We start from the raw sequence: 24,588 nt of genomic DNA, 5'->3' as shown, positions 1-24,588 counted from the left end.
TTCTGTTTTAGGCACACAAGTTGCCCACTTCTACATATATCTGTTATAGCACTGACAAACTAACAATGTTCCATTTGCAACTGCTGTATGTTACGAATTATTCCAGTTAGGACACATACAGTTCGTTTCTAGGCTGAGGCAACCAAATAAAGACAGATTGCAGAGTATCTCAAAGTTTGTAGGTTTATTACGCTCGAGCGTGGTACCGTTCTGTTTGGTTCCTGGAACCAAAGCCGGCCTCCCAAACAATACCTCGAATGGGGACAAGCCCAGGGGCATGCGTGGGGCCTGCCTTACATGCCACAAGACTATGGGCAAAACCTCTGGCCACTTCAGTCCAGTCTCTTTTCAAAACTTTGCTACCATCGTCTTCAGGGTTTGATTCATGCGCTCCACCTGCCCTGCTGCCTGGGGGTGGTAAGGGGTGTGGAGTTGTTGCGCAATCCCCAGGCACCAGTATAGCTCCTCTAAAATCTTTGCAGTGAAGTGTGATCCTCGGTCTGAGTCGATGACTTCAGGGACTCCAAATCTGGGCACAATGTCTTTCAGTAGAAATTTTACCACAGATCTGGCATCTGCTTTTCTGGTTGGTACTGCTTCGGGCCATCTGGAAAGTTGATCCACTATTACAAGGAGGTGGCGAAACCCTGAGCTTTTAGGCATTTCTGCATAGTCCATCTGTAATCGCTGGAACGGGAAGTTAGCCCAAGGTCTCCCCCGCGAGTGTTGGCATCGAGCTGAGACCGAGCAGAGAAGGCCAGGCAAGTAGAGCAGGAGCCAAGAACTCGCTTCACCGCCAGATAGACATGAGGCGCTGCCCAACATTTAAGAATAGCAGCTGCAGTGGCCTGAATGCCGGCACATCCCAAAGAATGAAAATAGTGGGCGGCTGAGAGCAGATAGCGACGGGGGAGAATAGGTTTGTTCCCGATTCGCCAAACCTTATCTATGCCTTCAGAGCCTTCCCAACGTTTCCAGTCCTGGAGCTCGTCAGGCGGCAAATCAGCATACAAGTGCATCAAGTCCATCGGCGGGAAGGACGTATCCAGAAGAAGAGTTGCTGACACCGGGAGGGGCTGAAGGGCAGCAGTCTTTGCGGCTGCATCAGCCAAGGCATTACCTTGAGAGACAGGATTCTCAGACTGCTGGTGAGCATAACAGTGGACAACAGCCAGTTCGAGAGGACCTTGAATGGCATCCAAAAGTGCAGAGATTAAAGGGCCGTTGGCAGTCTTAGTGCCTGAGGAGGTTAGAAACCCTCGCTGTTTCCAGAGCTGGCCCATAGCATGGCAAACCCCGAAGACATATCTAGAGTCTGTATAAACGGTAACAGATTTCCCAACAGACAACAAGCAAGCCCTAGTAAGAGCATGCAATTCCGCCCCCTGAGCACTAAAGGAAGGTGGAAGGGGGGCTGCTTCTACAACGGTTGTCTGAGTAGTGACAGAATAGCCGGATAACCGCTGGCCCTCCAAATAGAAGGAGGAGCCATCGGTAAAAAGGGACAGGTCTGGGTTTTTCAGAGGGAGGTCGTGTAAATCCGGGCGAGGTTTACCGCTCTCAGCGACGACATCCATACATACATGGTGAGGCGTGCCATCCTCTGGAAGGGGTGTCAGTGTAGTGGGGGACGACATCCATACATACATGGTGAGGCGTGCCATCCTCCGGAAGGGGTGTCAGTGTAGCGGGGTTGAGGACGTTGCAGTGGCAAAGGGTGATGTTGTCAGCAGCCAGCAGAATCAGCTCGTATTTGCGTGCCCGCTGCGGAGACAGCGCCTGCGTTGTATGCTGTTTTAAGAGAATCTCAACCTCGTGGGGGACCCAGACAGTCAAAGGGTGCCCCAGAACAATAGGGCGTGACCGTTCCACCATAAGGGCTGCAGTGGCAATGGACCACACACAGGAGACTGATCCCCGAATGACAGGGTCCAATTGTACGGAATAGTAAGCTATGGGGCGTGGGCGATCCCCTAGGTACTGCAATAGGACACCGCTGGCCACTCCCCGCTGCTCGTGACTGAAGAGAAAAAATGGTTTACTGTAATCCAAGAGTCCCAAGGCGGGAGCAGAGATCAGAGCTTTCTTTGTGGACACGAAAGCAGCTTCCATCTCCAGGGCCCAGAGAACAGGGTTGGGGTTAGAAGTTGTGGTGGCCTGGACTAACGGTTTCACCAATTCACCGAAGGCCACTGTCCAGTGTCGGCAGAACCCCGCAGCCCCCAGGAAAGCCCGCAACTGCTTTTTTGTAGTTGGGAGCGGGTAATCCTGGATTGCCTGCACCCTATCAGGGGAGAGTAAACGCTCTCCAGGCCGAATCGCAAAACCTAAATAGATCACCTGGGTTCGGCACAGCTGCAGCTTGGATGGAGATGCACGATGGCCCTTATTAGCTAATGCAGTAAGCAGAGTAATAGAATCAGCTAAACATGCATTATAATCAGAGCTAGCAATCAACAAATCATCCACATATTGGACTAGAACAGAGGAGCCAGGCAAAACAATGTCTTTCAAATCATCGGCTAGAATTTGGGAAAAAATAGTGGGGGAGCCTGAGAACCCTTGGGGGAGGCGCGTCCAGGTTAGCTGCTGACCCCCCCAAGTGAACACAAACAGATACTGGGAGTCGGGGTGCAAAGGAATACTGAAAAATGCAGCACACAAGTCTACAACCATGAAACAAGTAGCCGACTGGGGAATCAGTGTCAGGATAGTACTTGGATCAGGGACCACTGGGTGGAGGGTTATAACATAACTATTTATCGCATGCAGATCTTGAACGAACCGATAAACTGGGTGCCCATCTGGGCCCGGTTTTGGCTTTTTCACAGGAAGGATAGGAGTATGACAAGGGGAACTGCACGGAACCAAGACCTTCTGAGATAAGTAGCTAGAGATAAGAAGGGAAATACCTTCCTCTGCCTCCTTCGGCAAGGGATATTGTTTTACGGAGGGAGGCGGCCCATCCCTCCCCTGCAGACTGACGGGAGTGGCTGACTTAAGGAGGCCCACGTCGGTGGAACTCATGCTCCACAAATTGGGTGAAACGCTGGACAATTCTGTGGGGAGATCGGGAATCGGGGTAACCGAGGCCATAAGAGAAGCAACCGCCGAGTCTGGGACAGACATGCGAAGCCCCTCGGGGGCACAATATATGTGGGCTCCCAGCTTGCTAAGCACGTCCCGCCCAAGAAGGTTAGCAGGGCCTTCTGGCATGACAACAAATCTATGTGACAACTTTAAAGAACCCAGCTCCACAGGGACGGGGCAGGATAGGGGAGCTGGGCATGGGTTGCCCTCAATACCCTGCACCCAGACCTTGGTATTAGAAAGAGAGCCCGGAACAAAAATTAAACTGGAAAGGGTGGCTCCGGTATCCACCAAAAAGGGCACAAACCGTTCCCCAATTTTCAAGTACATTTGCCACTGCAATCCAAGATCCCATTTCAACTCTCCCACGGCTCCCAAAAATTTCCGCCTCTAGTCACTGGGGATTAGCGAAGTCCTGGGGAGCGTTAGGGGGAAAGGAAGAACCGGTCTCCAGCTGATCCTGCCAAGGAGCCCCTTGTGGAAGCAGGGGGCATTCCCTCTTCCAGTGCCCCAGTTGCTTACAATAATTACAGTTCCCATTCCTTGTCCCACCCCAGCCTCCTCCCTGTCCTGTCCCGCATCCGCGTCCCCTCCCCCTTGTATTCCTGTGTCCCTGCCAGTGCTGATTCCCCAAGGGAACCTGCAGTGTGGCCGCCAACATACTTACTTCCTCCTTCTTTTGCTTACGTTTTTCCTTAGCTTTCTCCTCGTCCCTACCATTAAACACAAAAGTGGCCAGGTGAACTACTTCGCTTAGGGGGTTCCCTGGTCAGTCGGGAACATGTTTAGTTAAATACTTCTTTATGTCCGGCACCACTTGATCGACAAAGTAAGAGACCATCATCGTGCGGCTAACCTCGGCTTCTGGTTCCACCCCTCCCCCATACATTCTAACCTGCTTAAACAAGCGGGCCAAAAATGCAGACAGATGCTCGTTTAGGTCTTGCTGGCACTCTCTAATTTTTGACCAATTTGCCGTCTTACTACCCGCCCTACGGATGCTCTCCAGGAGCCCTTCCTGGCTGGCTAAGAGATTGGCCTTGCCCTCCGGCGAGTTGGGCTCCCACCCGGGGTCATGGTCTGGCCAGACAGGTCCTCCTCCTGTGGCCCCTGCCCAATGTCGATTAGCGTCCAAAATGGAATATTTTTCATCAGGGGTAAACAAAGTTTGTAAAATAGCCTGGACGTCCGCCCAGTTAGGGTTAAATGCCATAAAGACTGAGCGAATAGTCTGCAGGACTCTTTCTGGGTCGTCACGCAACCTCGGCATCTGTGACTGCCAGGTTACCAGGTCTCTGGGGCCAAAAGGGTAATGAACCGTAACCAAGGAAACACTGCCCTTGCCCGTCGCAACGGGCTGTGGTATCAGGGGTGCCTGAAGCGCTACAGAAGGTAGGGTTAGGGATGGGTACAGAGGGGCAGAAGGAGAAGGAGTAGGGGGGAGAGACAGAGGAGGGAAAGCGGCATAGGGCGGAGCGGAACCCGCAAGTGGCATGCAAACCTTAGATCTGGTACCAGAGCCCAAAGTTGAGGGGCGCCCCTTATCTCGGGCGTATGCCCAATTATCCCATGCATACCAATAATCCATTTGAGCTGGATGCTTGTCCTCCAGCTGTTGTCTAAGGCAGGTTAATTCATCCTGTCCAAAAGTTCCATCGGGTGGCCATCCAAAGGGCGTCTGAATAGTCAGTGCTGGCCACTCGACTTTACACAAAATTACAGCTCTCCTTTTACCTAGCCCATGGGTGCCAGAAATATTTTTCCAATTCTCGAGAATCTCAGCCAAAGGGGTTCCCCTGCTCACACTCTGCCCAGAGCCCATTCTAGGGCTACCAAAAGAATGCCTAATGTGCCACCTTATCGCCTAAGCGACGGCCCACACTCCCGTTCCTCAGAGTTCTCAAAGGTGAACTCATCCGGTGCCGGCTGGAGTTGTCCGAGGGAAGGAGTGCGGCTTCGCTTACAAGGGTGAGCCTAGAGTCCCTTCGTGGTCGCCAAAACTGTTACGAATTATTCCAGTTAGGACACGTACAGTTCGTTTCTAGGCTGAGGCAACCAAATGAAGACAGACTGCAGAGTATCTCAAAGTCTGTAGGTTTATTACGCTTGAGCGTGGTACTGCTCTGTTAAGCAGAACGGGACCCCAATTACGGGTTACACAAAGATTATATACTGTTGGCAAAACATGCTGCCTGTGTGCCTTGGGGGGCCTAAACCAATAAACAGGCCTTCTCCTTATCTATCACCAATCCCCTGCAGCCACCTTCCCCCTGCAAAAAAGCTGAAGCGGCGGCTATTTCAGGCATGTTGGCTGGTTCCTGTCTCCTTTGTTTCCCTTATCTTGAAACTGTCCAGCTGTCCACCTTGAAGGATCCTTCCTTGGTACGTGATGTGCTCGCTTCTAGTTAATGGCCAACAGGAAGCCCAAAATGGAGTCACATATGCTAACTAGGTTGATTTCCCCTAACATGTATGAGTTCTGATTAGCTACGTACCCAGTGTTGCACTATACAGTGATTTTCCCAATGAAATTATTTTCTTCAGTAGGATTTTAAAATGTAGGTTTATTAGTTGAAATAGCTTACACATTTCTAGAATGCCTCATCTCAAGAGATCCCAGTGTTTAACAAGTGATAACTTGTTTAACTTGTTTGTGATAAACAAGTTAGTCACTTCAGCCACCTCCAAAACATAGGTGAAAGCCCCTATATCTTTAGAGGCAAAACAACAATTATCAGGAACAATTGCGTATAATTGCCCCAAAACTTCATTAACATTAATGTCATTAAGGTTGCCTAGCACTGGCTCATTCCCTTACAGGAGAGTTGCAGCTACTTTTAGAAAAACAAAACTCTGTTTCATTATTCAGGAAATGGGAGGTGCCCATGTCATGATTATATTACCCTAATGCAGCTGCTTAGAGTCTATCAACCTCGCCTCTATTTTCCTTGACAATTTCTCAAACATAAAATCAGTGTATGTTGATTTTTGAGCACTTCGAAATTGTGGCCGTTAAACTAAAAGCTTTATCTCAGGGTAAAGCTTCCAGAAGAAGCACCTCACTTGAAGAACGCAGGCCCCCTGTGAGGAATGCACACACAGGGTTCTCAGAGAGCTACCAAGGCACCACTCAGATTCACAGTATATGGGCAGTGCTCAGGTTCTCGGGGTGTCCATGACTATGAGTCACACTGGTACACCCCTGCCTCCAGCAAGAGAGAGATTTGCTTGTGCTTAACAGGGCTGTGTCAGGGGTGCACAGCGGGCCCACCACAGTCCCAGACTGCACACTGGGGGGGATCTAGTCACATAGAGTGTTGGGGTTCTTAGGGATTGGCTTGTTTTGGCTTATTGTGAAAGGCTTCTTTTGAAAGGGTATTAGCTTGATTTTTGGCTTATTGTGAAAGTCAGGGTGCTTATTGACTGCGTGAAAGTTGGCAACTATGGTTTGCACGCTTGTGCGCAGTCCTTGCCCTGCCTGTGCCTTGTGGTGGGTTGGGCGTGGGGGAGGCTGCAGCAGTTGCGGGGCGGGCAGCTCTCAAGCAGCGTCTGCATGAGGAATAGCACTGCATGCTCACCTCCCCCGCTAGCACACCTAGAGCCGGCTAGGGGCGTCAGAGGGGGCTGTGCTCAAAATCCCGCCTTCCTGAAGTGGTTGCAGGGTCGTAGCCAGGTGGCTGAGACAGGCTAAGGCTCTGAGGCGTGCTGCAAAGCCATGGCTCGGCTAGGAATGGAGCAAGGTGTGGACTGAAGCTCCGGGTTTTGGTCTCTGCTCTCTGATGCAGTTCTTTTGTAACACATCTAAGTTGCTCTGTCCAGAAAAATGGAGCTGCTGATACCCCTCTTCGTGATCCGCTGAGATCTGTACATGAGTGGTGCATGCATACAGCAATTAATACATCTTTAATACTATCCAAATGTAATAGTTGACTGTAATTCACTCTCGTCTATCTGTGAGCCGGCTGGTAACAGCATATGCAATACCACTTACGTGACATACTGATCTTCTCCAAAGCAAAAATCATGCATCTTGTCATATTAGCAAGAATCACTTTCATGTTTAAAAGAAAAGGTCAAAACCCTGTTGCCACAATTTCCCCTGTAACCACCTGAAATTTTGCAGGCTCAGCAGGCTTGTGTTAATACTTAAAAAATGTGTCATGCCGAAGAAGCAGTATGCTCTCGAGCCACTTGAGCTACTGGAAATGACTTTTAATAGAAGACTTGGATTATGAACTTGCTTCTTTAAATTCCCCTGAAGCTTCAGTCAGTTCTCAGCCACTTGTAGTAATTTAGTCACCATTATGCCAGAGGGGTAGCTATGCTAAAGTTTAGATGAGCTTACTTTCTAGAGCACTTTAAAAAAGTCTGCATGCTTGGTTGGATTGTCCTGAAAATTACTGTGCATCGTCAGGGTCTGAAGTAGGATTAGAGGTCAAAATCTGCAGTTGTGGAAGCAAGGTGTTCTTGAACTAGTGTCCCCAAAAACGCCGCATCAAAATTTTAGTTTGCGTCTGTGATACGTACACTTGAGGCTCAAACAGCAGCTCTGATCTTGCCCTCTGCCGGTGTCTGTGGTACAATCTGGCCCTTTGAGGAAGCAATATTTTAAAGTCTATTTAAGGTGTAATTTGCAACTACTGTTAGGGTATGTCTACACTATGAAATTAGGTCGAATTTATAGAAGTCGGTATTTTAGAAATCGTTTTTATATATTCGAGTGTGTGTGTCCCCACAGAAAGTGCTCTAAGTGCATTAACTTGGCGGAGCGCTTCCACACTACCGAGGCAAGTGTCGACTTCCGGAGTGTTGCACTGTGGGTAGCTATCCCACAGTTCCTGCAGCCTCCACTGCCCATTGGAATTCTGGGTTGAGATCCCAATGCCTGATGGGGCTAAAACATTGGCGCGGGTGGTTCTAGGTACATATCATCAGGCCCCCGTTCCCTCCCTCCCTCCGTAAAAGCAGCAGCAGACAATCGTTTCGCGCCTTTTTTCTTGAGTTACCTGTGCAGACGCCATACCACAGCAAGCATGGAGCCCGCTCAGGTAACCGTCACCGTATGTCTCCTGGGTGCTGGCAGACGTGGTACTGCATTGCTACACAGCAGCAGCAACCCCTTGCCTTGTGGCAGCAGACGGTGCAGTAGGACTGGTAGCTGTCATCGTCATGTTCGAGGTGCTCCTGGCCACGTCGGCCAGGAGCACCTAGGCAGACATGCGTGCAGGGACTACATTAGAAGTGACTTGACCAGGTCATTCTCTTTAGTCCTGCAGTCAGTCCTATTGAACCATCTTATGGTGAGCAGGCAGGCGATACGGATTGCTAGCAGTCCTACTGTACCATCTTCTGCCAGGCAGGCAAGAGATGAGGATGGCTAGCAGTCCTACTGCACCATCTTCTGCCGAGCAGCCATGAGATGTGGATGGCTTGCAGTCCTTCTGCACCGTCTGCTGCCAGCCAAAGATGTAAAAGATAGATGGAGTGGATCAAAACAAGAAATAGACCAGATTTGTTTTGTACTCATTTGCTTCCCCCCCTCCCCCGTCTAGGGGACTCATTCCTCTAGGTCACACTGCAGTCACTCACAGAGAAGGTGCAGCGAGGTAAATTTAGCCATGTATCAATCAGAGGCCAGACCAACCTGCTTGTTCCAATAAGAACAATTACTTAGGTGCACCATTTCTTATTGGAACCCTCCGTGAAGTCCTGCCTGAAATACTCATTGATGTAAAGCCACCCCCTTTGTTGATTTTAATTCCCTGTAAGCCAACCCTGTAAGTCATGTCGTCAGTCGCCCCTCCCTCCGTCAGAGCAACAGCAGACAATTGTTCCACGCCTTTTTTCTGTGTGGACACCATACCAAGGCAAGCATGGAGGTCGCTCAGCTCACTTTGGCAATTAGGAGCACATTAAACACCACACGCATTATCCAGCACCAGAACCTTGCAGAGTGATACCGGGCGAGGAGGCGACGTCAGCGCGGTCACGTGAGTGATCATGACATGGACACAGATTTCTCTGAAAGCATGGGCCTTGCCAATGCATGCATCATGGTGCTAATGGGGCAGGTTCATGCTGTGGAACGCCGATTCTGGGCTCGGAAAACAAGCACAGACTGGTGGGACAGCATAGTGTTGCAGGTCTGGGACGATTCCCAGTGGCTGCGAAACTTTTGCATGCGTAAGGGCACTTTCATGGAACTTTGTGACTTGCTTTCCCCTGCCCTGAAGCGCATGAATACCAAGATGAGAGCAGCCCTCACAGTTGAGAAGCGAGTGGTGATAGCCCTGTGGAAGCTTGCAACGCCAGACAGCTACCGGTCAGTTGGGAATCAATTTGGAGTGGGCAAATCTACTGTGGGGGCTGCTGTGATGCAAGTAGCCCATGCAATCAAAGATCTGCTGATATCAAGGGCAGTGACCCTGGGAAATGTGCAGGTCATAGTGGATGGCTTTGCTGCAATGGGATTCCCTAACTGTGGTGGGGCCATAGACGGAACCCATATCCCTATCTTGGCACCGGAGCACCAAGCTGGCGAGTACATAAACCGCAAGGGGTACTTTTCAATAGTGCTGCAAGCTCTGGTGGATCACAAGGGACGTTTCACCAACATCAACGTGGGATGGCTGGGAAAGGTACATGACGCTCGCATCTTCAGGAACTCTGGTCTGTTTCAAAAGCTGCAGGAAGGGACTTTATTCCCAGACCAGAAAATAACTGTTGGGGATGTTGAAATGCCTATAGTTATCCTTGGGGACCCAGCCTACCCCTTAATGCCATGGCTCATGAAGCCGTACACAGGCAGCCTGGACAGTAGTCAGGAGCTGTTCAACTACAGGCTGAGCAAGTGCAGAATGGTGGTAGAATGTGCATTTGGACGTTTAAAAGCACGCTGGCGCAGTTTACTGACTCGCTTAGACCTCAGCGAAACCAATAGTCCCACTGTTATTACTGCTTGCTGTGTGCTCCACAATCTCTGTGAGAGTAAGGGGGAGACATTTATGGCGGGGTGGGAGGTTGAGGCAAATTGCCTGGCTGCTGGTTACGCGCAGCCAGACACCAGGGCAGTTAGAAGAGCACAGGAGGGCGTGGTACGCATCAGAGAAGCTTTGAAAACCAGTTTCATGACTGGACAGGCTACGGTGTGAAAGTTCTGTTTGTTTCTCCTTGATGAAACCCCCCGCCCCTTGGTTCACTCTACTTCCCTGTAAGCTAACCACCCTCCCCTCCTCCCTTCGATCACCACTTGCAAAGGCAATAAAGTCATTGTTGCTTCACATTCATGCATTCTTTATTCATTCATCACACAAATAGGGGGATGACTACCAAGGTAGCCCAGGAGGGGTGGTGGAGGAGGGAAGGAAAATGCCACACAGCACTTTAAAAGTTTACAACTTTAAAATTTATTGAATGCCAGCCTTCTGTTTTTTGGGCAATCCTCTGTGGTGGAGTGACTGGTTGGCTGGAGGCCCCCCCACTGCGTTCTTGGGCATCTGGGTGAGGAGGCTATGGAACTTGGGGAGGAGGGTGGTTGATTACACAGGGGCTGTAGTGACAGTCTGTGCTCCAGCTGCCTTTGCTGCAGCTCAACCATACACGGGAGCATACTGGTTTGATTCTCCAGCAGCCTCAGCATTGAATCCTGCCTCCTCTCATCACGCTGCCACCACATTTGAGCTTCAGCCCTGTCTTCAGCCCGCCACTTACTCTCTTCAGGCTGCCACTTACTCTCTTCAGCCCGCCACCTCTCCTCCCGGTCATTTTGTGCTTTTTTGCAGTCTGACATTATTTGCCTCCACGCATTCGTCTGTGCTCTGTCAGTGTGGGAGGACAGCATGAGCTCAGAGAACATTTCATCACGAGTGCATTTTTTTTTCTTTCTAATCTTCACTAGTCTCTGGGAAGGAGAAGATCCTGTGATCACTGAAACACATGCAGCTGGTGGAGAAAAAAAAAGGGACAGCGGTATTTAAAAAGACACATTTTATAAAACAGTGGCTACACTCTTTCAGGGTAAACCTTGCTGTTAACATTACATACATAGCACATGTGCTTTCGTTACAAGGTCGCATTTTTCCTCCCCCCACCGCGTGGCTACCCCCTCAACCCTCCTCCCTCCCCGTGGCTAACAGCGGGGAACATTTCTGTTCAGCCACAGGCAAACAGCCCAGCAGGAACGGGCAACTCTGAGTGTCCCCTGAAGAAAAGCACCCTATTTCAACCAGGTGTCCATGAGAGGATAACACAGAGAGATAAAGAACGGATGTTGTTTGAACGCCAGCAAACATACACTGCAATGCTTTGTTGTACAATGATTCCCGAGTACGTGTTACTGGCTTGGAGTGGTAAAGTGTCCTACCATGGAGGACGCAATAAGGCTGCCGTCCCCAGAAACTTTTTGCAAAGGCTTTGGGAGTACATCCAGGAGAGCCGCGAATGCCAGGGCAAATTAATCCTTTCACATGCTTGCTTTTAAACCATGTATAATATTTTAAAAGGTACACTTACCGGAGGTCCCTTCTCCACCTGCCGGGTCCAGGAGGCAGCCTTGGGTGGGTTCGGGGGGTACTGACTCCAGGTCCAGGGTGAGAAACAGTTCCTGGCTGTTGGGAAAACCGGTTTCTCCGCTTACTTGCTGTGAGCTATCTACAACCTCATCATCATCATCATGTTCTTCGTCCCCAAAACCTGCTTCCGTATTGCCTCCATCTCCATTGAAGGAGTCAAACAACGCGGCTGGGGTAGTGGTGGCTGAAACCCCTAAAATGGCATGCAGCTCATCATAGAAGCGGCATGTTTGGGGCTCTGACCCGGAGCGGCCGTTCGCCTCTCTGGTTTTCTGGTAGGCTTGCCTCAGCTCCTTAAGTTTCATGCGGCACTGCTTCGGGTCCCTGTTATGGCCTCTGTCCTTCATGCCCTGGGAGATTTTCACAAAGGTTTTGGCATTTCGAAAACTGGAACGGAGTTCTGATAGCATGGATTCCTCTCCCCATACAGCGATCAGATCCTGTACCTCCCGTTCAGTCCATGCTGGAGCTCTTTTGAGATTCTGGGACTCCATCATGATCACCTCTGCTGATGACCTCTGCATGGTCACCTGCAGCTTTCCACGCTGGCCAAACAGGAAATGAGATTCAAAAGTTCGCGGTTCTTTTCCTGTCTACCTGGCCAGTGCATCTGAGTTGAGAGTGCTGTCCAGAGCGGTCACAATGGAGCACTCTGGGATAGCTCCCGGAGGCCAATACCGTCGAATTGTGTCCACAGTACCCCAAATTAGACCCTGCAAGGCCGATTTAAGCGCTAATCCACTTGTCAGGGGTGGAGTAAGGAAATCGATTTTAAGAGCCCTTTAAGTTGAAATAAAGGGCTTCATCGTGTGGACAGGTGCAGGTTTACATCGATTTAATGCTGCTAAATTCGACCTAAAGTCCTAGTGTAGACCAGGGCTAAGTCGAAAAAAAGGGCTTCATCGTGTGGATGGGTGCATGTTTACATCAATTTAACGCTGCTAAATTCGACCTAAAGTCCTAGTGTAGACCAGGGCTTAGAGACAGCATGAACCGTGTGGCTAGTTGTAGTGGCGAGGTGGGAATGGGGACTCCTGAGCGTTGGTAGAGGATTGGCTAAGCCGTGGCAAATGAGAGGGGATGCTGAACAGTGGGAGCAAGACAAGTGGTTCATGGCAGTTGGGAGGCAGGGATTGCAAACAGCAGGGTGGGTATCAGGTAGGTAGCAGCAGCTGGAAGGCTCCTGAGCTGTGAGGAACAGTCAGACAGACACAGTAGTTGGGAATCAGGCAAGTGGGGTGAGCAGAGTACCTTGAGCAGTATGGGAGGGTCAGGAAAGTGAGTCACCATTGTTGTTGTGATTATTACTATTTATTTGTATTAATGTAGCTCCTAGGAGCCCCAGTTAGGGACCAGGACTCCACTGTGGCAAGGCACTGTACAAAAACAAAACAAAAAGCGTTTACAATCTACGTATAAGACAAGAGACAACAAATGAATACAGACTGATGGGGGAGTACAAGGAGACTATGAGACAATATTGGTCAGCATGATAGGCAGTGGTCTCAGTGCACCAGCACCCTAACTGTAGTCAAGTTTTTTGTAGGCCTAATGGCAAAGGAGAGTTTTGATGGAGGATAATGAATTAGTTTTGAGGATGTTTATGGGGAGCGTCTGTCAAGTGTGTGAGACAGTATGGGAGAAAGCACAAAGCTGCTTGAAAATTTAACTAGTGAGTGATAGAGACTGATATCATGGGCTGATGGGAGGTGGGAATCAACCTTTTGATGCTGAATGAGAGACGATAGGTCGGGTGCAGGTAGGCTGTGAAGGGCCTTGAAATTGAAGACATGTAGTGAAGAAGTGATCAACCGTGTGTACAATGGATTACAGCTCACAGGAAAGCATTTAGCAATGCTTTGTTTATACGGCTTATAATTAACTCTGTTTAAGTTTTGATAAAGTTTTTTACTTAAAGAAATGCTCTGGTGCATTAAAAGAGGCAGGTGGTTTAGCATCTAACATTTTAATATCTTAGTAATTGTGCATTTGTATACAGAAGAGGGCAGCCTCTCTCTGTTTCTTCCTTCAGAAAGTCAGTGAAAGTCATAGAAGTCATAGAAGTGTAATGATAGTAGATACAGGAACTGAGCTGTGTTAACATGATAATTTGCTTATATATATTGCTGGGTAAAACATGGTAATTGATAGTGGCCTGGGGTATCATTGCAGTTTTGTCTAATGTGGGTTAAACAAAGAAGAAGCTAAATTGTATGCCTAAGTTACACTGTAAGTTTCTTGGAACAGCAACCGTATCTTCTTATATGTCTGTAAATTTCCATGCACACCAATGCCGCTCTATTATGTTACAAAACTGACATGATAATTTGCCAGACAAAAACACCCATTTTTATTTGCCAGCACGTTAATATGATGACTGACAATATCACAAATGGTATTCTCCATCCCCATTCAAAATAAAATACTTGCCTTAAGTGAGTGAGGGAACAAAGTCTTGCAAAACTGTGCTATAAAAATAATTTGTCCATTAATTGTTGTGTTTGCAAGATTATTTCTTGGAGCCCCATCAGTAATGACAGAGTATCTCCAGCTGGCAAATGATCAAACATTCTGTCTCCTCCCAAAGAGTTTTGCTATATCTTTTTGGTGAGAGGAAGGTTGTCACAGTATCTATTTCAGCCCCATCCAAAACAGGAAAAAATCTTTAATAGTGGGAAGGCAGAAACCATAGTTTCTTCCAGCTGATGCAAAAAAACATCAAAGATGGAACTCCAGTACCCAGCATCTCTGCCCAAATGATCACACCACAATTTGGATTGCACTTTCTCTGAGCAAGGCTCAGAAGCACCAGGTCATTCTGCATTAGTGCAGTCCTGGTATAAGCAAGTACTGGTGTAACAACTCCATCCATGCAATTAATCCTTCCACCCCAGTACTACAGTAGACCAGTCACTGCTTAGGTGGCCTTGGGTTTCTGTACTCTACTGACCCGGAGTCAAGATTTCTGTAAACTTCTCACCGCACGCATCTGAAATCCCATTGCATGACTTTGTCACCAGCACCCACTTCCTTGCTATTGCTTTGTTACCAAGTTGCTTTTGGAGCATTTCTGAGGAGAAGTCATCATCACAAGAGGTTGCTAATAGCCAGCCTGAGGCAGACATCAGAGCATTTGTAAATATCTGGTACTATGAGGAGATTCAGTCTCAGCTGAACTATTATTTGGAATAGCCTGAGATCAGTTATTCCTTTTTTTGTAGCCCCTACATCATCTTGTGTGTGTGTGTGTGTGTGTGTGTGTGTGTGTGTGTGTGTGTGTGTGTGTGTGTGCGTACGTGCATACGCAGGTCTTTGTTTTGTTGTTTTCATTGGTTACTTATTGCAGCTAGCTTGTGTGTTTTTGTGTTAAAAAAAGTTAGTTTGCAGTATTTACCTCTTTCCTTAGCGTTTATTAAGCATACCTTTATTAACCTTCAGACAATCACTGCTTCGGTATTTCATAATCTCCTTCATTCAGACTCACATAACTTCACAAAAGTAAAATGATAAAGAGACCAGCAAAGCACTGTGCCTCCAGGAATTAAACCCACCACCACCAAAGGGAGCAAGGATAACAATAATAGCAAATGATAACAGTAAATGTAGCAGTTTTCAAGTCTCTGCTACATCAGCCCTTCACACACCCTGCACTAGCAAGAGGGATGCACAAAGCCTCCCTGATGATGAGGTTCACACATCTTGTGCAGGCACTTCTGACAATGTCAGGTGGTTCTGAATACCTGTGTGGCAGCCTAATTTGCAGCAAGGCCTAAGGCCTCAGTTTACTGTCTGTTAGATACTCCACTCTTTATTTTCACAAATGTTGTGTGGAATACAACAAGCAGGTTTTGTGATACCCATGTTGTAGATTGTGCTGTGGCTGCAAGTCAACAGACACCTTCAACTTGCTTTAAGCCTCCCAAATGCACACTCGACCACTACCCCAGCCGCTGAGTCTATAGTTAAAACAAAACTAGACAGACAGCAGTTTATCAGGTATAGCTGGGGAGCCATTGGTATGGAAGGGCACAGAGTATCAAGGTGGGGATGGAGAACCTATTAATATCTCTGTAATGTGTGGGAGAAGGGGAGAAGTGTGCGCCTCTTTTCCACTTCTGAAAAGTTCAGAGCTTTCCAAAATCTGGTATCATGCACTTTGCCTGGCCACCCAATGTAAATAGTCAGCCAAGAATGGCCAAGAACTAGCCAAGAATGGCCATAATAATCGAGTGATACCTTTTCTGATTAAGATACTTGCTAGTTTGATGTGGCAAACACAGAGAAGCTGAAAACCTGGTCTGAAGAGGTCATTTAATGTGGAGGGTTAAAGTACACAGAAAATAATGTCCCTACTGCATTCCTGGTCATCAGCAAACACAGAGGAGAGGAGTCTTGTTTCCTCATTTGGAAGTTCTGCAAATTTCTCAAATTGCTCTGCTCCACGTCTTTGTGGTCATGGTCCTGACCCAAAAGTGGTGCTCCACTCTGAGGAAGTGTGAACACTGACAATTCAGCTTGGCTTCCATTTTGAGAATATGTTGCAGAATGGCATAATTTCTGAGGAACTTATGGGTCCTTTCTCACACAATTCCCTTGGGCTCCGAAAAGGCCTTTCCAAATCTCCCATGAGCCACAGCTTCAGGGCACTGTGCTGGGAACTCTACGTAAGGTACCAGAAGGCAAAGCAGTTACAGTATTTGTTTAGAACACTGTGTATGCATGCAGGGCACAACTCAGCCCAAATAGGATACCTAATGTGGATTCACTGCACTATTGTTATTTGCACAGGTGCAGTCCCTCTGGTTCAGTTAGCCACAGTACAGTTCCTTTATTGTAGACACACCCAGGACCTTTGTTTCTAAAACCAATAAGCCTCTACCACTTGAACTAAAGAAGACTCTCTTTTAGTAGTTTATGACTGCCTGTCATGCTTGACCAATATTATCTCATGCTTTCCTTGTACTTCCCTGTGTGTTTGTAACCATCTGTTTTCTTATACTTTAGATTGTAAACTCTTTGGGGCAGAGACTGTCATTTAGTTCTTTGTTCAGACAATACCTATTCAGTAGGGTCCTGGTCCGTGACTGAGGCTCCTAGGAACTCTGAAAATATAAACAATACTAATAATAACAACACAAACATGCATGCACAGCCTTACTTCAGCTCTATCTTCGTTCTGGTGTGTGCTCACACTATAGGGACGAGAAAAGCCTTATTTCCCCAGCTTTATTTTGCTGTGAAATGTCTTATGCCGGGCTGACCTCCCCCTGCTGCAGCAGCCGCTTGGAAAACACGGAAGTATATTCATGAGTTCTTACCTCACGCTTGTCTGACACAGTGGTTGAAGCCACAATGTTTCCCTTCCAAAATATCCACTGTCCCTTTGTGAGAACTCTAGTTCTGAGTCAGTAAGGAAGTAATTGAAAAATAGAAACAGCCTTTAAGCATTTCTGCATGTTCACAATCTTCAAGACGCACCACTCAGTATGGATTTAAGTTAGTGGAATGTAGAGGTTTCCTCAAAAAAGTACAGTGTATGTGAAATACTAGAACAAAAATCATTTCTGAAATGTCATCTAGTTTTACCTTCCAGTCTACGTTGTTTGCACTTATTATTCTCCAGGGTAAGCCATTTTTCTTTCTTTCTTTCTTTCTTTCTTTCTTTCTTTCTTTCTTTCTTTCTTTCTTTCTTTAAGAGTGGAATGTGTTTATACTAAATTCAAATTAGACATGTGATTCTGTTCCAAATTAAATCAAGGGGAGTTTTGCCATTGTGTTCAGTGGTTGCAGAATTGGGGCAATACTGAAGCATGTTTTAGGATGAAGTAGAAGTACTTGCTCAGAGTGTTTCAATCTGTTGATTTCTGTATGTAGCCTTAGCTTATAGGCGTGTTGTTCATTGCAAAAGAAATGACCTCACTTTAAGAGGATTTCAGTGTATCTGTAAAATAACCAAAGACAAGCATAATAAGAAATTAATTTATTATAATAAAATATATTGTACATTTAATGTTGGAAAGACTACTGCACTGAATTGTGTTCAGATGATAGTAAGAAGCTGAAAAAACTTTAAGGATGCTAGGTGCGGTATTTCTGAGTTTATATTTTTTTGTGTTTCCAGAAGGCAAAAACAAATAATTTGACAAGTATCAGCTGCTGAAAATTGCCCACACTTGGCATTAGGATATACTGAGAGTGGCATCTTTTCATCAAAGGATCTTAAAGCACTTTAGAAACATTACTTAATTAAGCATCAGAAGGCTGCTAAAATAGAATAAAAGTTGTAAAACATTTTACAGATGGGGAAATTGTAGCATTAAGAAGCGAAGTGATTTGCCCAAGATCATACAGTTAGGACCCAGGCATCCTGACTTCTAGTTTCCTGCTCTAGCCATGAGGATACATTTCTGTCTTAGAATTTAGAAATCTGCATCATTTATTTCAGTATGGTGCCCAGAAACATATTGTGTTGTTCTGTAACTAAAAATGTTTTGCATGTATTATATTTCCAGTGCACAGTGATGTGACAACTGTAAACGGGATGCTGGGTAGTTATGTTACACTGCATCATGAGTATCCTGACTTGGAACACCCTGTTCACATCACTCGGAACAAGGGAAGGACTTTGTTAAGTAGCTGGACACATCATACCAGTAAGTTTACTATCTTTTTTAATGGAACTGTAGCATTTTACAATACAGAGAAAAAGGATGAGGGACAATATACAGTGAATGTGTGTAACAGAACTGGAAATCGTGTCTACCAAAGAGTTTTTCAGCTAAACATACATGCTAGGCATAAAAGTAATATCCGAATGTCTTACTCTGTAGGGATGTGTGGTGCAGACTCATCAAAGTTTGTTATGGCATATTATGTTTTTCAACTTGTTATCATATGCTCCTCACTTTAGTGTCTGCTAGTTTTGAATTTGTTTGGTCCCATCAGTGACCCGAGGTTCTGAGATGCACTCAATGATAATATTTATTAGTCATTCATAGCACCCACCCTTGGGCCAAGACTTCCAAAGCCAGAAGCCTAAAGTCAGTCTCCTACAAACTTTACTTAGGCTCTGAAATAAGCAACCTGATTTTCAGAAGTGCTGAACACACATCAGCTCCCTTTGAAATCTGCTGGATGCTTAGCCCACTGATTTAGAGCTAAATTAGCTTTTGAAATGTAATTGTAGGCATCTGTTTTTTTAAATCTTGGCCTTACTGTCTCTAGATCATGTTTTAGAATGTTCCAGCCTATACCATGAGAAGTGTGAAAATAAATGAAAGCTTTAATTTTTTATTTTAAATTGTGGTTTGAATAAACAGCAGTTAGAACGCAAGATGCATTTGCAAACCAAGTCAAGCAAGATTTCTACAAATTTACACTGAAAATTCAAAGTCGGTACTCCATCCAAGCTCTACTCGAATGGAGTGGAGAGCTGGGGGGCTGGTTGTGGCTCCCTGATTCTCAGCCACCAGGCCCAGTGCAAGCTAGTTTCTCAGGGACCTCGTGCCAGTGGAAGATTGGACATTACTGCACTCTACCCTGCCCTCCAGACAGTCTGCCTTCACTGCACTCCTGATACACCCTCTCCCTCCTCTTTTGTCAGTGGTGGTGGGGCTGCAGGCACAGGAGGCAGCTGTACATCCTCTGCCAGAGAGACTTGCACAGGAGAAATTCTCCATTGGCCATCTCAGCTTTAAGGTTGAGTGGCACAAAGTGGCCTTAGCAGACTAGAGAAGCCGACCAAATGACATAACTGTTATTATGACATCCTCCTTCTGTGTTTCAATTACAGTGAGAATGACCCTCCTCTCTTTAGGGGGGGGAGAAGTCAGAGGAGAAGTTGGTAATTTTTATTATAAAGCGGATGGATGGATGGACAGAAGGACAGATAAATGAGAGACCTTAGTCCCTTACTGCTGTAGCTAGCTGTCCATTTTAAGCCACATTTTGACACACAACCGATCTTACTATAGTCATTATGAAGCTATCTGTGTGAAATCTCATGTGGGTGATTTTATGTTAGGGTAGAATTTGATATAAATTGGACATGGGTGTTTAGATTATATGAGTGTGCAAAATGAATTGCTTGCACTTTCTGAAAAGTTTCCTAACTTATTTTTATTTTTTGGCTCCTGCTATTGCAGAAATGACTTGGTCTAGAAACTCCAAATTTTTTTTGGTTCTACTGGCCTCAATGATGCATCCACTAGTTACAGTTAATTTGGGTCAGAAAATAATTAAATGCCAATGATATCTTAGGGACTTTGCATACTGGCTTTTATATACTTTACCAAATACCTGTATGGAGCTGTTGTCTTTTCTAAGCATGAATTTGAGCAGGATGTCTGCAGCTGGATTGGAGTTGTTCTCATTCATACATTAGGGCTAAAGGCTTCTTAAAGCTCATATCTGTGCCAAATTCAGCTTAGTGTGCCACAGATTTTTAGAGCTGCTTGTTTCTGACAATAGGGTAGCCAAATTCCAGGAATCCATCCCCGAACCATGATAATAAACCTTAGGACCTTTTTCTGGAAAATGTTTAAATATATTACTCTGTGTCTACATGGCCTAGCACAATGGGGCCCTATTCGCATTTGGTCCTTAGGTGCTGCCATAATAAACATGATAATAATAGTATGGTCCAGGAACGTTTCTTCTGAAAACAGGCTGTGCACATTTCAGTAGGAGTCTCCGTTCCCAAAACAAGTCCAAGCAAATCATGCTTTCTTGGCATGACTTTGGTCAAGGAAATAGGCCTTCCCATGATTCCAAGGAAATTATCCATAGACTTAAACAACTGCAGTTTCTTTATTAAGAGCAAACGGTTGGTAGGTAGGTTCCATTATCACAACACTGCTAATTAACCTGGGAATCTGTCTGTAAAATGTCTTCAAGCTAGTAAAAGATTTTAAAAGCAAATGTATATAATTTCATGTAGTGTGTAATCACCCTGAATGTAAAATGTACATTCTGTAAGCAAACATTCTCATGCACATGTATTCTTTCTTTATTATCAGGGGCCACCGAAGGGATGCGCACTGTCAGAGGAACTGTAGATGACTGTGTTATGCTTGATCTGCACAATTTCACAAACAGGCGTATTCATGTTACCTGGAAGAAAGGCAATAAGCAAGTGGCCAAGATGAAAGGTCACCTTGTATGGGGCTCTGGAACATACAGGGAGAGATTTTGTGCATTCCCCAATGGCAGCTTGAATGTTTGTCCCATGCAGCCAGGGGATGAGGGCCAGTACACAGCAGAAGTGTTTGATTATGATGGGGCAGGTTTGGGCCATCAAAAAATTCAACTAGAGCATAGCGGTAAGTATTAGCCCACAATGCAATGCCTGTCAGGGCCTGTAGATTATATCAATAACATGCAAATGTGGAAGTGTAGTTTCAGTAGGCGTCAGTGGATTGTTCAGGTCAGTGATCTCTCTCTGTAGCTGAAAAATTGGTCTGAAAAGGTCATTGAATGAACTCAGTTTTTGTGGAGGATTAAAATACCCAGAAAAATGTTCCCATATTTCTGAACTGCATTCCTGGTCTTCAGCACCATGTGATCCCACAGTGGGTTATTAACCAGAAACAGCATATAGTCGATCTCCTGGTAGAGACGGAAGACCTACTGCAGATAAAATAAGAAACACACACTTTTATAACCAAACTTGAACCAAAACTTTTTAGAGACTCTAATGTATTAGGGTACGTTTAATTTTCCATTTTTGCATAGTGTACTCTTTTCTCATCCGGGGTCCAGCCCAGACTGGAGCCAGAACTGCTCAGATTCCCATGGGATGGGATGGTCTAATGGTTTACTGACGAGGACTGCAATACAGAAGTGCAGGGCCTTCCAATAGAGAGCTTTCTAATGAGATTTTCAGACCAGCGTTCAGACTACAAAGATTTGGGTAACCTTTGGCTAAGCCTCAAATACAGTAAAATATCTAAATATGTGGACACTTCTCAGAAACAAACCCAAACTCCAAACCTTCCTTGGGTTTCCAGTACAACAGTAAATCAGAATATGTAGGAGAAGAGTTCAGTTTACACCGGTATTTATTGGTGTGACTATTGGGTTTTGTATTTGCCCAACGTCTGCCAATAAGTATTTTAAATGTTGAAACGTGGTCCAATTGTGCATGGGTTTAAGAAAGTTCTGCCTACTCTAGCTCTCCTTTTATTCCTTGCTCCGCTGTGTTTTGATCTCACAGACGAAACAGTTGCAAGCCACCTTCAAGTCGTCTCCTTATTTGCATAGGAGAGCATCAAGTGCTGCATGAACCTGTGCTGGTGATTCAATTGGTGGCACTTCTATCTGTATCAGAACTGAACCTAGACCTTGGCCAAGTGCTAGGGGGCATCATTTTGCAGGAAGTGCTGACTTTTGGATGAGAGATAAAAAACTGAAGCCAAGGCTACTCAGAAACATTAAGATTCCATACCACATTTTGTAAGAGAAGGGGCATTAGTTATAGTAATCTGGTCAAATTGTGCAGTCTGCCTTCTCTAAATTCTCCCAGCCGTTTTGATTGGATATTGTTGCCATTTTTTGACCTGAGTAGCTAGTCAAAGTTGGGGCCCTGTGGGTGTTGCAGTTGGGAGTAGAAATTGGTGATGGTCAGGCATTTCTTTGATGCAGTTTTGTTTATTTACACAAGAATGTACAAAGTCTTGTGTCTCTGAATGCAGAAGAAATCAAATAGTGGGAAACATCTGCTTTTGCTCACAACACCAAGAGTGCTCTTTTCAGCCTGCACCCCTGACCCAAACACCTCTTCCCAGGTTTCTTCCAGGATCCATTACACACTTTTAGCTGTTCCTTCGGGCTGCCTCTCTCACTCCATCTATTCATGTCTGACCTTAGTTTTCTGTGAGATCTTTCTCCGCATGTGCCCACACACACACACACACACACACACACTTGTACCCATGACAATACTCAGCCTAAAGTTCACATACATCTTCTGTCTTAAGTGGGACTTATGTGTATGGTTATGTTAACTGAAGGGTGAGTTCGCACTGACCAATCTCAATGGACTTTGAACTCGACCTGTAACTAGGTTTCACCCAGTTTCTAACAATATAGTATTGTTCTTCACTTGCTCTTCTAAACTGTTGTGCAATGTGGCAGTGTGTGGTGTTCCCGTGTTTGCTCTCGATGTAGCGTATAAACTACATTATGATCATTTGGGATGGAAAAGGTATAATAAATATGCAGGAAAGCATTATTTTTATTTTAAGTCCATATGTATGAAACTAGGTTTAACAAACATACTCCCTAGCACTTGACTTCATTCCTCCATTTTGAAAAGATACAACAGAAAAGAGATCACTCACAGTTAAAAGGGAACATAAGGAATGGTCCCTCTCTTAAATTTAGCAGCAATGGCTTTTCCCCCTCAGGAAATAAAACAGCACCTGTTCAAGAAGTAACAGGAATTGTCGGCGGCTCCGTGCTCCTACCTCTAGCAGCGAAGGATTGGAATGACTTGGTCCAGATAATGTGGAAGAAAGACAGCTTGTTGGTTGCTGAGTTAAATTACTCCCAGTCGGAGTCCAATGCGGGAAACACCTACAGATCTCAGATCCTATCTGATGGCACGCTCAGACTTGACAGGCTTCAGGAAAGTGATTGTGGACGGTATTCAGTGGAAGTGCGAAACAGAGATGGGAAGATTATATACCAGAGAATGATTGATGTGAAAGTGGGTGAGTATTTCTCAATTTAAAATGTTAGCAAAAATGGACAGTGTTAATATTCCGTCTACTTTAAAACCTATTTTATTCCCCAGTTAAATACTGCAATAACACTCATTCCAGGTTCAAAATGTGAGCACAGAAGAACCATGTCAGAGACATTCCATAACTAGTTAACCATTAACTGATTAACACATTCATGAAATAGAGGTTAGAGCTGGGTGAAAATTTTAAGCGGAAACATTTTTGGTGAAAAATGAAGATTGGGCAACACTGAAATATTTTGCGAATTTGTGTTGATTTTGCAGAACTGTTTCGCTCAAAAAAATGTTTAAAACGTTCTGAAAAAATATGAGGTTTTTTTCAATATTTTTGAAAAAAAAGGTTTGATTTTTTTGGTTCAAAACTACTTTTTATTTTGAAATTTCCTTTAGTTTTAATTGTTAAACATTAAAAACATTTTTAAATGCTCATAATTGTAAACAAATGTTTTGGTTTTGGTCAAGCTAAATGTTCAATTTGACCTAAAATATTTTTTTCTGACACTTCAATGCACTGAACATTCTGAAAAATTTTGGTTTGGGGTCAACTCAAAACGAAGCTTTCATTCTGATTTTTTGTAATTGAAACACCTTTATACCAACATAAGACCTTTATGCCGATATAACTGTGCCCACATTAGTGGGGTCTGGACCTTCATACTAGTATAGTTAAAGTTGTACAAATTTTGTGTATGGAAAAGCCCTTAGAGAGGAGATGATAGAATTCTGACACTAAACTGGACCAGAGAGAAAGGAAACATTGCTTCAGGGCTCTCCCTTATTATTCTTTCTAAAAAGATTAGCCTTCTTACCTGCCAAGAAACATTAAACTCAGTTTGGGCTGAAATTAATGATTATGAAAAGGAATTCAGATTAGGGTTAGCTTTCTCCCCCATTTGTTTTAATGCCATCAGAACCGATAGTTGCAATCAGCTAAAGCAGTGGTTCCCAACCTTTCCAGCTACTGTACTACTTTCAGGAATTTGATTTGTCTTGCGTACCCCCAAGTTTTATCTCACTTAAAAACTACTTGCTTACAAAATCAGACATAAAAAATACAAAAATGTCACAGAAACTATTACTGAAAAATTGCTTACTTTCTCATTTTGACCGTCATCATCATCATCATTATATTCCTATTACGCCTCTGGCGTTTAGGGCAGTGATGAAGCTCCTCCACTCCTGTCT

This window comes from Natator depressus, chromosome 1 (genome assembly GCF_965152275.1).
Source record: "Natator depressus isolate rNatDep1 chromosome 1, rNatDep2.hap1, whole genome shotgun sequence".
In the NCBI taxonomy this organism is placed as follows: domain Eukaryota; kingdom Metazoa; phylum Chordata; order Testudines; family Cheloniidae; genus Natator; species Natator depressus.
The sequence above is the reverse complement of the archived record's forward strand: the minus strand, read 5'-3'. Positions refer to the sequence as shown.